The sequence below is a fragment of the Coturnix japonica genome, chromosome 18, assembly GCF_054131305.1.
Source record: "Coturnix japonica strain WE chromosome 18, WE-NBRP24, whole genome shotgun sequence".
Lineage (NCBI taxonomy): Eukaryota > Metazoa > Chordata > Aves > Galliformes > Phasianidae > Coturnix > Coturnix japonica.
In genome coordinates, this window is record NC_140680.1 from 9,090,478 (window position 1) to 9,107,123 (window position 16,646).

A 16,646-nucleotide genomic window follows, 5' to 3' on the forward strand; every position below is an offset into this window, starting at 1 on the left:
AACGTTCGTGTGGAAAATAAAAGGCTATTATGAAGCAAAACAAGTAAAATCATAATCTCCTGAGAGCCAAGTTACCTTACAACATTACAAAGAGTTGCTAAGGCAATAAGCAAAGCAGACATTTACTACTTGGCTTAGTCTTTTTTTCCACTCTTAGCAAACTAACGGGCTGCTGTGATTAGCAAAGTAGGAGTGAGGGGAGCAACTGTCCATACAAGCCCCTGATACATTGCCTGCCCTAAAGCAATGCTGCTCATTTCATTCCAGAAGTTTTCTATCTGCTTTTTCTCTCAAACATAACTGAAATTGACCCTAAATTCTTACTTAGACACACCAGTATAGATTTTCCATCCTCACTTTGGTTTTTAGAAGTTTTTAGGTTTTTTTTTACAATATACAGAGGTTGAAATTTGCCAGGGTAGGAGCCTAAATGAGACTTGTTTTAAAAAACAAACAAGATCAGACTCAGTCTTTATTATCACTTGTGCTACCAAAATCTGAGACAAAAGGTTTCTCATTTGTGAAATAAATCATTAGTGTTAGGTCAAGGATGATTAGGAACCTGGAAATATAGATTTTGAGTGTACTACTTTGTTACATTTTTGTAGTTGTAATGCTGACCAGGATTCCATGACTAGGAGGGACATGATTGCTGCAATCATTTTTAAAATACACTAGTAATAATATTGTTTCTTCATTGCACATCGAAAGTCTCAGATTGATTTCCACTGTTGTTAATAGCAAAAGTGTTACTGAGTTTTTCTTTCTGGTTGGAACAAACTTTTTCTTTTTAAGTGCAAATTCTGAGTCATCAAGGATCTGCCTTCAATTAGACAATATTAGATTGAAGCAGTTCTATATAATATCACATACAATGTTGTATTCCTGGTAGTTCTTCCACCTTCCAATTAGATGCAGTCAGTGGGTCTGATTCTACATTAGGATATCTGCGTATCCCAACTGAATGCAAAAGTCAGTTTGTGCAATGTGACCAAGAGAGGGAACTGGAGCACCGCAGTCAGCTGGCACCATTCACACTACTCTCCAGTGCTCACGTTCTGCAGAGGTCAAAGCCAAGTTTATATGCCAGCATCAGTTCCATGGCAATGCCATTGCTTGTTTTCTGTGCTGACAAACAGAAAATAGCTGGGTTCAGTTGGACTATGGAAATGTACACAGTTTGACATTGCATCTTGGCAGGTTGGTCTTTTGGGCAAATAGTTCTGCAAACCCATTGGTATGATACAGCTCATGCATGGTATTTTTGCTGGAAGGCATACTAATGTTCATTAGAAGGGCAGAGGGAAAAACAAAAGGATTGATGAGGTCTTCAGCCAGTTTGGGCAGTTTTTAAAGGTGGCAGGGTCAGAGAAAACAGAACAGCGTAACCAATTCACCCTAGGGGAATAGTCTTCAATTTTTTATTTAAATTATTAAGATTCTTATATTTCTATCTGTTCAAGGTGGGCTAAAAGAACAAGATGAAATAAAAGATGAGGTGAACATCACCTGGCATTGATGTGTCACAACCAGAACCAAGTATGGAAAGGTTCTGCTGCCTCTTTTTTTGTGTGTTAACTTGCCCTTATTCTATAGGCAGTACAGAGAACCAGGTGTTTCTGGACATTACAGTTCTTGTGATGCTTTTGAAAGGCACTAGTAATGACTATAGAAATTCATTTGTAATGTAATGGTCTTACCTAAAGACTGCATTGTACTATCCAAGAACCTTGCAGGCATTAATGAATTAGTCCTCACAGCATCCTGTGGACAGACATTTGCTCCTCACATTTGTCTTCAGAAGATATGACCACAAAGAGGTTAAGTAAGCTGTATGGTTTATGCATTGCATACTGTTACAGAACCAGGGATAGAACTCAGGAAATTCTGATTCCTGGCTCTGTGATCAGACAGTGAGGATACATGAGTGAAAAGGAAAGAGATGCAAGACATTAACCAAATTATAATTGAGCCTGTCCCCATGTTCCAAAACTTCAGAGTCTTGGTAATATTTAACAGCACTTTTTACTTCCTCAGAATGGAATTAAAATGTCCCATTTCATCCCCTTCTACCAAAGGAGGACTCTTATGTTTTTGTAATGGAAGCAATGGGAGCCAGTGGACAGGGCTTGATGAACTCAAAAGATCTTTAACATTTAGGTTTATTTTTGTGTGTGTGTGTGTGTGATGTGGCAGCTCACCTTAAGGCCTGCACATTGATAGAAGCACTTCTCTCAAAGCATAACAACTTTTTTTTAACCTGCAGGCAAGTTCATAAGCACATTTCAAGGCAAAAAGTGAAATGGCCCCACCTGGAATTGAAATATGCAAAATATACCATTTTTAGGACACTGAAGAATTTTGCATGCACCTTTTTGAATGGCTGCACTACATAAGAAGTAACAACAAGGGAAAATTTAGCATCTGGTATATTGTGTCTCTCCATCCTCTACCTGCTTATTGTTTCAACATAATTAATTTTCTTTGTGTGCTGGAATTTTTCCCCCCCTGCAGGAAGTAGGAAAATGACATTTTCTCAGCTGTATGCAGACTCCTTCAATTTGACTTTTCAGCCCATCTGTAATTCTCACCATATCACAAAGCTCTGCAGGCTGCCAAGTGCAGTTTAAGAAGCTCCAAACTCCACACGTACCTCACTGACAAAAGCAATTGGACAAATAAGAATACCTTGATAAAGTTTAAGGAGGTGAAGCCAACAACTGAGCATTTCCAGGCATTAATCTAAAAAGCAGTGGAAAGTTTCACACAGTAAAATCTGGCATTTCCCTTCCATTTTGGGAAGACAGATCTAGTAACGGTGTCCTCATTGTGCCAGGGGTGAACCACGCACTGTCCACAATAAGAAACAGAAACATTAACAATAAGGCACCTTTATCTACGTTACAGGAGTGGAGCACTGAGGATTCATAGAATTGAAAAAGCACTTTACTGTACAGAATAAGGTTTCAAAGAGAAAAGAAGGAGCAAATATTGCAGACAGAAGTGCCTTTAAATGTGCAGAAACAGGAATTTTTCAAGAAACTCCTGCAGTTAAAAATGGTGTAAAGTTCAGGTTGGGAACCCAATTCCTGTTCTCATTGCTTTGTATTAGCTTTTACTACTGAGTAAAGGAATGTGATGATGTTCTTCTGAATCCGCTTTTGCATTTGTTAGTATTAAGAGACAAGAACTGACCAAAGCTTTATAACTACTTTCAAAATTCAGTTCCCATGGAAGGATCTTCCAGGAATGTTATTCTAGAGAAAATAATTCCAAGCTCAGACAATGAGGAGCGTAGTCACCACTGTAGGGCATGTTACTGTTAAACTGGAAACAAGAGTGAAGAAAAGCAAAGATGTGTTACTCTGGCTGTGTGGCAAGGTAAGGTTTACTGACCAATAGAATCAAAGGGTTATGTAGATGTCCTCCTAAGTAATGTTGCATTTCAATAGCACTTTCTATTTCAGCTTTTGCAGCACTTTTCTACCAATGAGTGTTGCCAGGCTCTGCATTTTCTTATATGATGAAGCATCATAAAACAGGCATGCTGCACATACTCCTACTTGATAATTCCAGTGCAAAAAAAGATCTTTGTAGTACAGCATCTGTGTACATCCTCCATATGACAAAAAAGAAAACTAAAAACAAGGGTCATCTCCTGGTATTGTTTTAATCATGGGTGGATGGATGGACAATTCTCTTTTCAAATTAAAAAAGTCAGTTAGCTTAGTTTGGAAGCCTAACTCTAATTGTTAATACAAGCAATATGGTTTCCACCTCTAGAATATGACTTGTTCTAATATTTTTTTACCCTTATTTAGTGAAAAAATAAAATAAAATAAAAAATTGAGCTAAGCCCAACTCTTATTTATCTATTTATTTACCTTAAGAAACTGTATCCTGAAAGAATCCAGCCCATCTGACAGATGTCTGTTCCCTGGCATTTAATCGCAGTTCATCTCTCTTCTTATTCTTGTCTGAGCTTTAAAACAGCTGTATGAAGGGAACAAATTTCATTGAGAGAAGGAATTCAAAACCATAAAAGCATGTATTTTCTCAGTAAGCACAACAAAAACTCAAGAACAGTCAGACAGCCACAGAACAGTCAATGGAATTAAACCTTAATTTAAAATGGAAATATAAAAATAAATGCTTGTTGCTCAATTTGCTATTAACTCTGGGAACTCACTGCCACAAATATTTATTGGGCCATACCGCAAAGTACAGTTCTATAAATAAATAAAAACATGCTGTATAAATAAGAGAAATGTGCTATATATAATAATGTGAACTGTAGAACGAATCCCAGAAGAACGTAAAGTAATTGGCAGTAAGGAAATGTCCTCCTGTCCAAGTTGCTGGCTTTAAAAAAGAGAACCTTTCTTATGCCTCCTTCAGCTACCCTTTGGGACCTACCTAAGATCATCTCCCATGAAGGAGATCCTCTCCCATGATGTTGAAGGCTGATGAGCTCCCAGTTGCCAGAATCAGAAGGAAGATGGCCCTATTCCACATGCAGCTCGTATTGCTAGTCAGCATCAAGAACATGCAGCTCCTGTGGGTACCGTCTCACTGAAGCAGAAGTTCTCTGTGCAAAGGAACCAGGCTGGAATAATGGATGAATACTGTATATTGATATTTTTGGTCAGGTGAAAGCGCTGCTTGAGGAAGTGAATGAAAAGAGTACCAAACCTCAAGGAGAAAGAATTAAAATACATCACTATGTTGAGTGGAGTGTAAGACTGTTGAAAGATGATCTCTGATGATTTAGGCTTTAATTTGTCCCAGCTTTCTTATCATACTTTCTCCTTCCTTGGCAATGTCCCCATCCCCATCAGTGGCAGGGCTGGCAGAAGAAGAAGATGAGTCCTCAAAACTATTTGGTAACAGAGAGTAAAGCCATGTTCTCTGGCTCTGCAAGATGAGAGGTGATGCTTTGCAACAACAAGTTGCTTTCTGCTGACTGCTGCAGGGACAAAAATCTCCTTTGATTTACTGAACTGGAGATAACAGATTGCTCTGAAATAGGCCATGTATAGTGCACCTGGGCATGTCAGGCTCACCTTATTATGTTGGTTTAAAAGACATATTTTATCTTCAAGTATTTCTCACATCGCTGCATAAAAATTAATATACTATAAAATCTTTCCCCAGTCATTGCTTGCCACAAGGAAGAAACAAAGTCGAACCTGCTTGATCAGCATGGAAATACATACTAGTGCATAACAAATGTGAACAATATAAACACAAGAGAAATGGAGGCAAAATGTTGAGGACTGATGGAGGAGAGTAGAAGCCCTGAGTCCTGGCTCAAAGATAAAATAGTCAGAGAGATGAGGAAGAGGGCTGAGGTGCTGCCAGGACTTTTTCTGTAATGACAGTTTCAAGGCCAAAAACTTCAAATTTAATCAGTTTGCAAATTCCGTTTTTTTGTGGGTTTTTTTTTTTTGTCTTTTCTTTTGTCTTTTTTTCCCCATTGTGATTGAATTAATAAAAAAGAAATTTAGAGGAGAAAACTTCAGTTTTGTACCTCACAGAGCCAAAGCGTCTTACACTAGAGGGATGACGCCCTTGGACTGCGGTCATCTTTATTGTGCTCTGTTGCCTGGAGAAGGCTCAGAAAGATGTCTGAACCCTGAAACATAAGGCTTGGGAAGAAAGATAGCTGGATGAAAATTCGTTCTTGACAAACTTGTGGGCAAGGGGACAAATCTTCTAATGCTGTGTAGACAAGCCAAAGACAACAGTTTCTGAATGAATCACTGCATGAAGCTGACAGCAAAATTTCTGATCACTTCAAACCTGATTTCACAGACAGATGTATCAGAACTGCCAAAAAATCACAGGATGGCTGGAAATTACACTTCTCAGGAGCAGCGCACCACTACCTTGACTCCCTTCCCTTACAAGAGGTCTTACAACTATAGTGTCTCCACAGACCAGCTGGCCACTTGGGCCTCATTGACTGTAGATTACAATCAATTTGTTGAAATCTCATTTTTCTGATGAAGGATGACAAACTAAAAGAAGGGAGAAATTCACAGCTGTCTGTGCTGCGTTCGCCTCATGCCCTATCTACACTTACCTTACTACTAATGAAGACAGATGTTTTTTTCTGTCAGTGCTGATCCCCAAGGCTTTGTGGAGAAGTGATTTGTATTGTCTTTGACACGGTTGAAAATTTCACTTTGAGTTCTGTTGTAACTCACACTCTGGGAAACATCTCTGAGCTGATAGAAGAAGCCTTCAGAGAAGACACAGGTTTCTTCAGAAACAGAAAATTTCTTTTAGTATTTAACAAAGAAATTGGGTCAATAATCTACATGTCTGCAAAGCATCACAGTATTCATGGATTTGGGTGTTACACAACTAAGGCTGAATTGTCCATTGCTCCCTAAAACAAAGAGGAACAACATGAAATATCCTTAATCCTTCCCTACTTTGGAAGGACATCTTTGGCTCATGGAGAGGGGCTTTTCTTTGCTTCTTGCATAGTAACGTAGAGTTTCTGAAGGTGACTGAGTACAGATTCCTTCTGATTTATCGTTTTACCCCTATTTCTCTATTCCTTGTCAGTGAGGGAGTAAAACTATAACATTTTCCAGGAGACACATAGATCAGAGCTTGCACTTACAAAGCTGGTGACCTGAGATGTGGCTGCCTAAAGCAAACTCCTTGCTCCTACAACTGTAAGCTTTCTGTGGCATTTTACAAGCAGTGATAATTGTGTGTGGCCTTTCACAAGGGAGGATACAAAACCAAAGCCAGGTCACACATTAGCACTGCACTCAGCCAGCTTATTCATCAAATATTTGGCTGGCCAGTAAATGCCTCTTCATTAGACACACAGATTAATAGTGAGAAGTGATGTGAAGGCTGTGTCCAGATCCCTCACCACAAGCTACCACTTATCATGGACATCTTTCGTCATGAGACTAACACAAACATGCTTTTCTTTGCCAGAGGTCATGCAAGCTTTATTTTTTGTTGAAAATATTGGGTAGACCTATTGAATCAACAGTCTTCCCAGAGGTTAGACGCTGCTTATTCTACCCTGGCAGTTCAGAAGGTGCTTGAAGATTTCTAGATGAAAGGGAGAGAGAAAGTGAGTAGTTGATTTTCAAATCATGGGGTACCATGGAAGTTGAAAGGCCTAGACTAGCTGTGCTGGAATGGTCGAAAGTAGTAATGTTTGATATCACAGGATTTGCAGTCTGCAAAATCTGCATGGAATCAACTCAGAAATTTTTAACATCTTCATAGCTGACTCTTTGCCGTAGCATGGTTTCATTCTGCTGCATTCCAGCTGCTAAACCTAAAGTGAATTCAAATCTCTTCTTCCCTGATCTCTCACTTACTCTGTTTTGCTTCAGCTTCACTGGATGTGGAAAGAAATTATATGTTTTGAAAGACTTTTATTATAATGTAAGTACTTTCTAGCACTCAGAAGACTATCTATAAAAGAATATTTGCCTCTTTAAATGGATGATGTTGAATTAATGACATCAAGTTGTATGTGCTGGCTTGACATGCTTGTACTTTTACTGGATATCATCACTGCTTTCGTCCTGCAGATATCACCCATGCAGAGGCCTTGCCTTCACTGCAGAGAATATCAGCAGGAGAAACACACTGCCAAAATGTGTGATAAAACCACAGAACACAGTTTTTCACACATCAACACTGTTATTAATTAAGACAACTTGCAGATCTGGATGGGAACTAGCTTTTTTGGCTCTACTCTGTGGAAGGGGAAAAAAGCACTGTGGGGACTTCTGTTTTCTTGAAAGAACAGAGTTCATCTGATGGCTGATGTACAGCTTCTAAACTGAGAGCAGTAGTGGATAAGGAGCGCCCATCAGGTTGAGGTTTCAGTAACTGCAAGTTTTTTTCTCTTATTCCTCTTGAAGTAGTAATGTTGCTCATATTCTCTGATTTGAGCAATGCTGCTATCTTCTCAGACCTGAATTGTTTAGTATGTGCTATTAAATCCAAGTACATGCTGCCTGAATACTGGCCATGCTCACTTCCAAGCGACTGACTTTCAGTCCTGATCAAATTATGACTCAATGAACTTCCAAGCAAATCTGCTCCTTAGCTAAGGACAACAGCAAGGCATCTTGCGTTCAGATGATCTTATTTGCACCAAATGCAATGCTACCAACCTTCAGGGTGATATTTTTTCTGGGCATACACTATGGAGTACAACAGGATGGTATTTCTTCTTTTGTTCTTCAGTGCTGAGAGCAGCAACCTGCAGTGATTGCTGTCCCCTTTTATCCCTGGCTGATGAATGTATGATTGCCCAATTAGAACCACATGTAGGGAACAGAAAAGGAACAAACAAGGCAGAGAAAGCAATTTATTTTGGAAGCAAAATAGAATGAAGTTACACCCATAGCACTGTTGTAAAGAAATTCTGGAAGGGGTTTCAGGAAATGTTAGTAGAAGAGCATTACATTTTGCACAGTGTGAGAAGTGTGGACTTCAATAGGATTACTAATGAAACCTTCTGAAGGAAGAATTTGAAAGAATAGAATGTCTTCAAAAAAGGAAACAGAAAGTTTAGAGGTCCAAAATCAAAGCAGCAATTTCTTCATTCTTCTCTCTCACTGAAGACCTATCAGGCCATTTGCTGGTGAACACTATAGAAAAACAATTGCACTGTATGTTCAGAGAAGAAAGGCAGAAGCACGAATCCTCAGGAGCAACTGCAGAGAAAAGTAACGCTTCAGGGGAATTGAAGTATCTCAGGGAAGACCAAAGCTTGGACTGAGAGAAGGAGAAGAACCTCACTGGGCTACACTGGGATGTACTGTGTGCAGGGACACTGGGCACTGCTCCCTTACATTTCATACTGGCCTCATAGCTTCATATGTGTGTTAATTATTTCACTCATATTTGTGTTACTTAATTATTTCATTGTCGTTCTTTTGTCTTACTGACTCCTCTTTCATCCTGTGAAATCCTGATGGGTTATGAGGATGAGTTGTTTACTTTATGGAAGGTAATTATTGCAAGAACATCAGCACTCTTTGCATTGACAACATTTTGCAAGTGTGAACTTGTGAGCTCTCAGTATTCTGTTGTGGTATGACCCCTGGATGGGCAAATAAGAAATGTAACTGACTTACACAAAGACACCCTGCTCATCTCCTGAGCACCCCTAAGGATTTCTGGCTTGTGCCTGGGATGTCTTATTGTTGTAGGAGAAAAACATGAGTGCCAAATCCCCAACAATTCAAAACAAGGCTTACAAGTAGAATTGGTTTCTTCAGTACAAACACACTTTTGTTTAACTTTTTTTTGACATTATTTTTGGTTTTCAACAAAGGAAGTGCTGAGTGAAAATTTCCAGTCCCCCATCTGCAATTAAAATTCACATAGTTCCTGAATTTTCTCCTCTTTATTTAATGCAAATAAATGGTGACTTGTTTTTTATTTGGTTCAGCAATGAACATAAAGCCAAGAGACAATCTAAATTTAAGAAATGAGGGTGATGGTAAATGATTTGAATAGGCAAAAATGATGGAGTGTCAAGGCAAAAGAGCAAGAGAGTTCCCTCCATGGATCCCATGCCTGGTTCAAACCTTGCTGAAGTTTCTATCAGATGTCACAGCTCTGAGCCAAGTCTCATTTCCACATGATAGAGCAAAGTCTGTGATGTTGACTTTTAATTTGCCTTTCCTAAAATAGTTCCTTCTGCTACAAACTTTGAAAAAACCCATTTACTGCAACGTTTCTCTTTTGTGTTAAGTTAAGCAAATTTGGAAATAAATATGATTCTTTTCTTAGGCTATTTTCTTTTAGAAAATATTCTCCACTGGAATAGAACAGATTGTGCTAAAACACCTGATTATAGCAGAATCTCTCCATGCGGCCACTTGGCATTGTTTCTTCCTTTTCTGTAAATGATATGATAGGAACTAAAAGCTTGAAAAAATTTACAGAAGTGTATTTTATTCTTTCCTTGTACAGCATGTAAATATGTTCGACGCTGTTGTCAAGAAGATTTATTATATCTATTCAAGCATAGAGGTAGCATGGATTGTAGCACAAATTATTTTCAAGAGCAAGGAGGTTCCTGAGCTGTCATAATATGAGTGTGTGCCTTTACCTCACCAGGCTGCTCATTTAATTAGGGTTTAGTGAGAAAAGCCTTCTCCTGCCCCCACTATATTCATTTTTGACTGTTAAATCTTCACATGTGACATCTCACTCTGGCTCTGATTCTGTACTTGATGTTATTGAAGAACATTTGCACCCTAGGATACCTGAGCTACTTGTGGATGACATTAAGCAGCACTGTAATGGGGTTTTCTCTTGGGCTGGCTGGTTTTGTCTCTGTTGACCTCACTGGCCTTGGACTTAGGATTCAGTGTTAGAGTGGAGCCCTGGTTTTTAAGAGGCTTCCATATGCAAAGGTAGCAAAGAGTTTCAGCATAAAGTAGAACCAGCAGCCATCCCACACCCAGCAAGGGAAGCAGAAAGGTATTGGGATGGCATTGCAAAGAACATGCAATGGGAAAGAAGGGGGAGTTCAGTAATGAAATAGGCATCCTGTTTCCCATCCTGCAAAGCGAGTTGCAAAAAGACATGTACCTGATCAGTCTTTCCATATCCTCTGTCATTGTGCTCAAAACCAGGTGACCTTTATAAAAGCAGGCAGTGGAACTGCTTGTGATCATCTTGTTCTCTGTTCCCTAGGATGGCAACTGTGGGGACTCTTGCAGATGTTTGCTTTGCTACGTGATTTTGACCAGGATCCTGGCTTGAGGTAAAGGAGCACTGCTGTCTGAGTCTTCATGCTGACAGCGTGACTGCAACCTGCCTGCAGGAAGCAGGGACTTTCAGCCTGCTTTTATGGAGTGGGAAAATGCCATCGTGGCTGAGATTTCTTTTTCTCTACACTATCACTTATAGTTTTGAACCACTCTTTCTCAACTAATTTTTAGGACAGTTGATTTAATCTCACAACTCACATGAAAATTAAATTGTTGAGTTTTATTTTATTCTGTTTCCGTGAAAGAAAATAGTCATTTTTATTGGAAGTACATAAAGAGGTTTTTATAGAGTAAGAAATAGTATTTAATATGTTCTTGTTTTAAAGAAAGGAAATGAAAAATTCTAGTAGCACTCTTAGGCAATTGCTCTGTTTTTACATACTATGCAGTCCCAGACCATGCAAAGTGTCTTTTTCTTTACTATGTGGTCTTCTAGGAAAATAAAAGGAATATAAGCTAAATCTACATAACTGACTAAAGAAAATGCCTAATTCCTTCTGCAGAGAGAATTTATAACCTTATAACTTTATAATTTATAGCCATTGGCATATTTATAACTGATTGGAATATAAAGTGGAAGGTATTCACTTGAATACACTTAGAGTGAATCTCTAATATTTAATGTTTGGATACTTCCAGCACTGCTCTGAGGCGGGGAAGTGCCAGTGTATTATCTTTGTAGATGGCAATGGAGGAATTAAAAGTGGCTTTCTGATCAGTTAAGGAGCCTTTTACTGAAAGAAACGATGTCTCTAATTAGAGATTAAGGCTCATACTGTAGCCTCTAGCCTTCTCTCAATGGATTGTTTCAGTGTGATGATAATTGTTTAAGAGGATCTTGAGCCACACCTGTGTATAGCAAATTATCTGGCTATTATATTAATTATTAAGTAATTAAGAAACTGAATAATCCAATCAGTTAACCTCATTCCTAAAGGGCAGGCACTGCAGTGAATGATCTTTTCAAAGTTGTCCATGATATTTTCATACCTATGTATAAGAACTGCAGTTTCACTTTTTTGCTGAACAGGGCTCCTAGTGGGATAGGCAGAGAGATGAGGGACTGTGAAGATTTTATAACATCACCTGATTTAACAATCTCTTTCCACTAAGAAAAGGCAGAGGAGAAATGGGGTAGTGCTGTGAGCAGGCAGAAGTCAAAAACTTCTTAAGTATGGGCAGAAATAGTTACTTTATTGAGGAAAGTAGCGTTAGAAAATGAGCTGTTAAGTAAATATTTTAAATGTAAAAAAAAACAAACAACAACAACAAAACAAACAAACCAACCATTTTCCTTGGGTCCTTTTCAAACTGTGTCGGAAGTTCTTGTCTTTCCATTGCTTTTTGCACCTCAAGATCAACATCCCACATGTTTCAACTGGAAACAGAGCAGTGTCTGTGAACAAAGCAGAAACTCTGCTGTAGTTTAGCTGCTCTGTGGACAGCCCATGATGTCATCAGCCTGTAGTCATAAAAAACATCTGCCTAGACACTGGGCCAAAGGAAAAAAAAAGAGGAGGAAGAAAGAGCAGGTAATTAAGGTCAAATGATGATAACTGTCCAACTTAATGAAGATCTGCAGTCCTAGAAGAGATCAGTTTATAGACAGCTTCACTATCATGCCTTAAGCTGTCACTGATCCCAGAAGAATCCTAAATGTTTGGCACTGGATGGTTAGTATTTATTGAGCTTTAAAGGTCTGTTTCAATTGTCATCCAACAAGGGCTTATTGGAAGTGTGGGGCTGAATACAATCATCTGCAGATAAGTCAGTGGTTTGTGAGTATGATTCTCCTGCAGATGGTTTCATTCATGCAAATAACTTCAAGTGATTTCAAGTGATTTAATAACTTCCTAACTGTTCTGTGCAGACTTTCTACTCCTGTACTGTGACCGGAGGTGTTGCAGCCCTACAAAGATGTTAACATTGAGCAGAACTGGCAGGGCTGACGGCAGCTGGCTCAGGGTACAAAGCTCAGCCCCTTCCAAACAAAACAGGTCTCATGCAGCTACCTTATGATATAGGGGTATGGAGGGAGAGAGCATGTTTTTTCTTCTTCTATTTGCGGCCATTGCAAGTTGATGTGGTATGAAGAAAGGCAATAGACATGATCAGTCAAAGGACAAAGGCTGTTTATGTGACTGAGAACTAACCTGATAATTCTTTGAACAAATTATTAATCTGGAACTGCCCAAAGCTCTGAATGGATTGCATTCCCAGCGGTCATGGGACTAATTCCCTCCTAGGATTTTTGGCTATGGTTGGGAGCAAGGCAAGATAGCTGGTTATAAACATGCTGTTTGACCCAGAGTTTGTGACAGTTGCCATGTCATTCTTAGACTTTCATTTCCTACTCAAGCAAGAGCAGTCAAAGCCTCTGCTCATGCTGGAGTGTCATGAAAGATCCAAGGCATCTTTCAGAATATGCACAGCTAGAATTATGGTCATGAACAGCTATAATGATGGTTGTGTCATTCAGGCTTGCGTACTGTGCTCCAAAAATACTGCCTCCTATTTATTTCCTTGGAAATTACTGCAGAAACAAAGAGCACAATAACATTGTTTGAGAGAGAAGATTCTTAGCTGCAAAGCTGGCATGGGAAGCTGCTCACACTGTGTTTCATGAAGGCCTACCACTTGGTAGTCTAAATGTTTCAGTAATCTTTGGGTGGTCAGATGGAAACTGGCAGGAAAAGGAACACAACTCAGATCTACTGCTTGCAGGTGCCTGAGCTATGATACTTTCCATGAGAGTAGATGAATAAGCCATAAATCTTTTCATTTCCTCTGTGTGTCTGATGTATAGGTTTTGCATTTCAATGAGATGGAAGAATACCAATGATATCAAAGATAAAGTTGAAAAATATAAAATATCCCTGCCATTCAATATAATGAGGAATCATCAAATGCCCTTCGCATTTGATGATTCCTCATTATAAAGGTGCAGTCATAGCCCATTAAATATAGCAAATCAGACATATACCCTGACAAGATACTCATCACAATTTGGAAGTAATATTTCTTCAGTATATTTGATGCAGCCCACCTGGTTTTTATTATGTGTTTTCTTTACAGGTGTGTAGGATGTCTTCTGTTTGCTACAGGTGATAGTAATAATGAAATATTCACTGTTACTTCAGTATAACCTAATTTGTCTGGCTGCACTGACACAGCCCCCATACAGCTTATATCCTAATACAGCAGCATCTGCATTGATGGCTCTGCGATGCATTGCTCCTGTGTATTGCATGCAACCACTGCAATCTGATCTGGCACAGCTACCAACAAAGCTAAATATCACTGGAAACAATAACCAGGTCTCCTTTTCTTTTTCATGTCAGAATGCAATAATTCAGTCTGAGAACATTCCAAGAAGTTTGCTCTGGGGAAAGTTCACTGGGATTTGTGATGCTTTCTTTGACTGCTAAGCAATTTAGAACCTTCAGGGAGGCTGCATGAACTAGAATTGTTCTTATGCCTAAAATCTGTAAACCAGAAAATTTTTGTTTTTCATTTGCAATGTTTTTTCCATTTTAGGATTATAGTTCACTCTTAATTATTATCCATGGGTCACGGATAGGATCATGTCTGCAGTTCTCTTAAGAAATATGATATGATTTTCATTTAAACACTATTCCATATCATCCTCTCATCTGGCTGCCCACTTGGATTAAGGTTTTCAAGCTTTTCTTTGAACTGGTCACATCTCTTGCTTTATTTTTTGTGTCCCAAAATGTCAGAATATCTTCTTAGCCTTCTTTCATCCTGCAAAGATTAATGTTGTAAATACGAAGCTGGACTCAGTCCAGAAGTTTAAATATCCTCAATGTTTGGATTTTGGATTTTGGATTTTGCTCCATGTCTTAAGTTCCGTGTTTTTATTTTATTGTGTTTCTCCTATTTTAGGCGTATTCAGATAAAACTTTTCTGACTCATACGGGCTGGTGTCTCCATCCGTATTATCACTGTTTAGGGATGATATATGTTGTTGTCAGCCACATGATGAAATGTTTTTCCATCTTTTTGTAACTTGTTTTTCATGCATAGCATTTCCTCTTTGCTGGAGTCATGGGGAAGCTGTTATAATTTTGCATAGAATCAGTTTAGTCTACCACTTGTTTCCTAGTCAGCTTTTTCTCTGAATCATACATCTTTCAATTCACAGACTTGTTTGTTTTAAGGACTATTTATATGCTAAAATCACAGAGCCTTCAGGGGCATCTGACACTGGAGGCAGAATGAAAGCAGGAGAATATATAATGTCACTGGGTTGTTGATTGTTATTTGCTTCATATGAAAGAAAACAAAAAACCTGGTAAAGACAAAATAGGAAATGAATTTTGTCTTTCCATGCTGAACAAACAAGGCAGCCTTTATTCCAAGCTATCAATGCCAGTTATTTCAATAACTATTTGGGAAAGGGGCTGTTCCTTTACAAATATAGTGGATGTGTTGCCTGTGACTTACAATTGAACTCTTGGGTGGGACAATGACACAGTTGTAACAAGTATCTAATTATGAATATTACAATTACTACTTCTGTAAGCAGATTACTGAGCTGCACCTAGCTTGACTCTTGGCAATAGTCAGTACATAAACTAACCTGAACGCTGACAGATAATTTCCTACCAATGAGTAGGTAGAGTTCATATGAGGATATCGAAGCACATCTGGAAAAATCATGCATTGTCATCCTGATAAAAAAGCTTCAATTCTTAAATTTCCAGGCTGTTTTATGAGACAGTAAGAGCATCTGGTTAGTCTAAAGAAAAAGCAAGTCTGTTCCAGATGTGTTTGCATCTTTTCTTAATGACACGGACACCTCTAACACAGCTGGGCACCAAAGAGGCAGAGTAAAATGGAGCTTTTCAACAACACTGTAGGTTTTAAGATCACAAAGCCAGTAAGTTTTTATGTTTCTCCTTCAGAAGCCATGTAAGCTACTAGAAAGCTTAGTTATGTCATGTTTCTCTTTCAGGACATCGACCTCTCCCAGGGGTTTCACTTGTGCATTGATTTTTTCTTTTTCTTCCTCTTTTTCTAATCACAGGGGTTTTAATTACAGTGGCCTATGCCTGCCTTGTTAAGCTCCTTCCAGAAGAGCAGAAGAGCAATGTTATTTATGGATGGAGATGGGGTGTGGGGGGGGGTTCCTGAGGTGTGAGCCAGGGCTGCTTCCTGCAGGGGGTACTTGCAGGAAAAGAGCATCAAGCAGTTCTTTCTGCTCATCCTGTGAGTGCTGGGGGTTGGAGGACCTGTGCAAAGAGCAGCAGGGTCCTGTATCTAGAGATGACCTAGTCGTTTATTTGCACACTTCTTCATCCATCCTCTCAGCCCTTCATGTGTTCTTCTATTGAAGCACAGTCGTTTTTCCTAGCTGTATTTGTGTCAAATATTTATTAAGGTTGTCTAGCCCTTAGCAAAGAGTGCTATGGAGAGAAAAAAAAAAGAAAGAAAAGTGAGTGTATTTTGTAGTTTTCCTGGGGAGCAGATAAGAAAGAACAGGTTGTGTGCAATGGCGGAGATCCAGCTGCAGCATAAGGTGTTTGGCCCTCCCTACGTAACTACAGCTGGAGGTCACTAATAGCTCTGACACATACAATGTATGGAAAATGATGTTCAGCTTTTCATTTTGGAAGCACCTGAGAGAAATAAATCTCCATTCAATGTTCATTTGTCTGTGCAGACTTATACCCCATCAGGGTGTCAGTCTACCAGCACAGATGCCGGCTGTACCTTGTTGCTTCAAACAGCCCCTTTCATCTGGAATCAGTTCAGTTCCTTCTCCTCAGAGATTCGGGTGATTTTTGTTTGAAAGCAGCTTTCTTGACAGTAATAGTCATAAATGCAGCCATTATCAGC

The 16,646-nt window shown here is 39.1% G+C and overlaps 1 long non-coding RNA gene across 1 annotated transcript in view; it reads left to right on the forward strand.

The window, feature by feature from the left end:
- LOC146757928 (uncharacterized) overlaps positions 1-16,646 on the forward strand; it is a 118,853-nt gene that overhangs the window by 73,462 nt on the left and 28,745 nt on the right. The gene's annotated exons all lie outside the window — the stretch shown is intronic.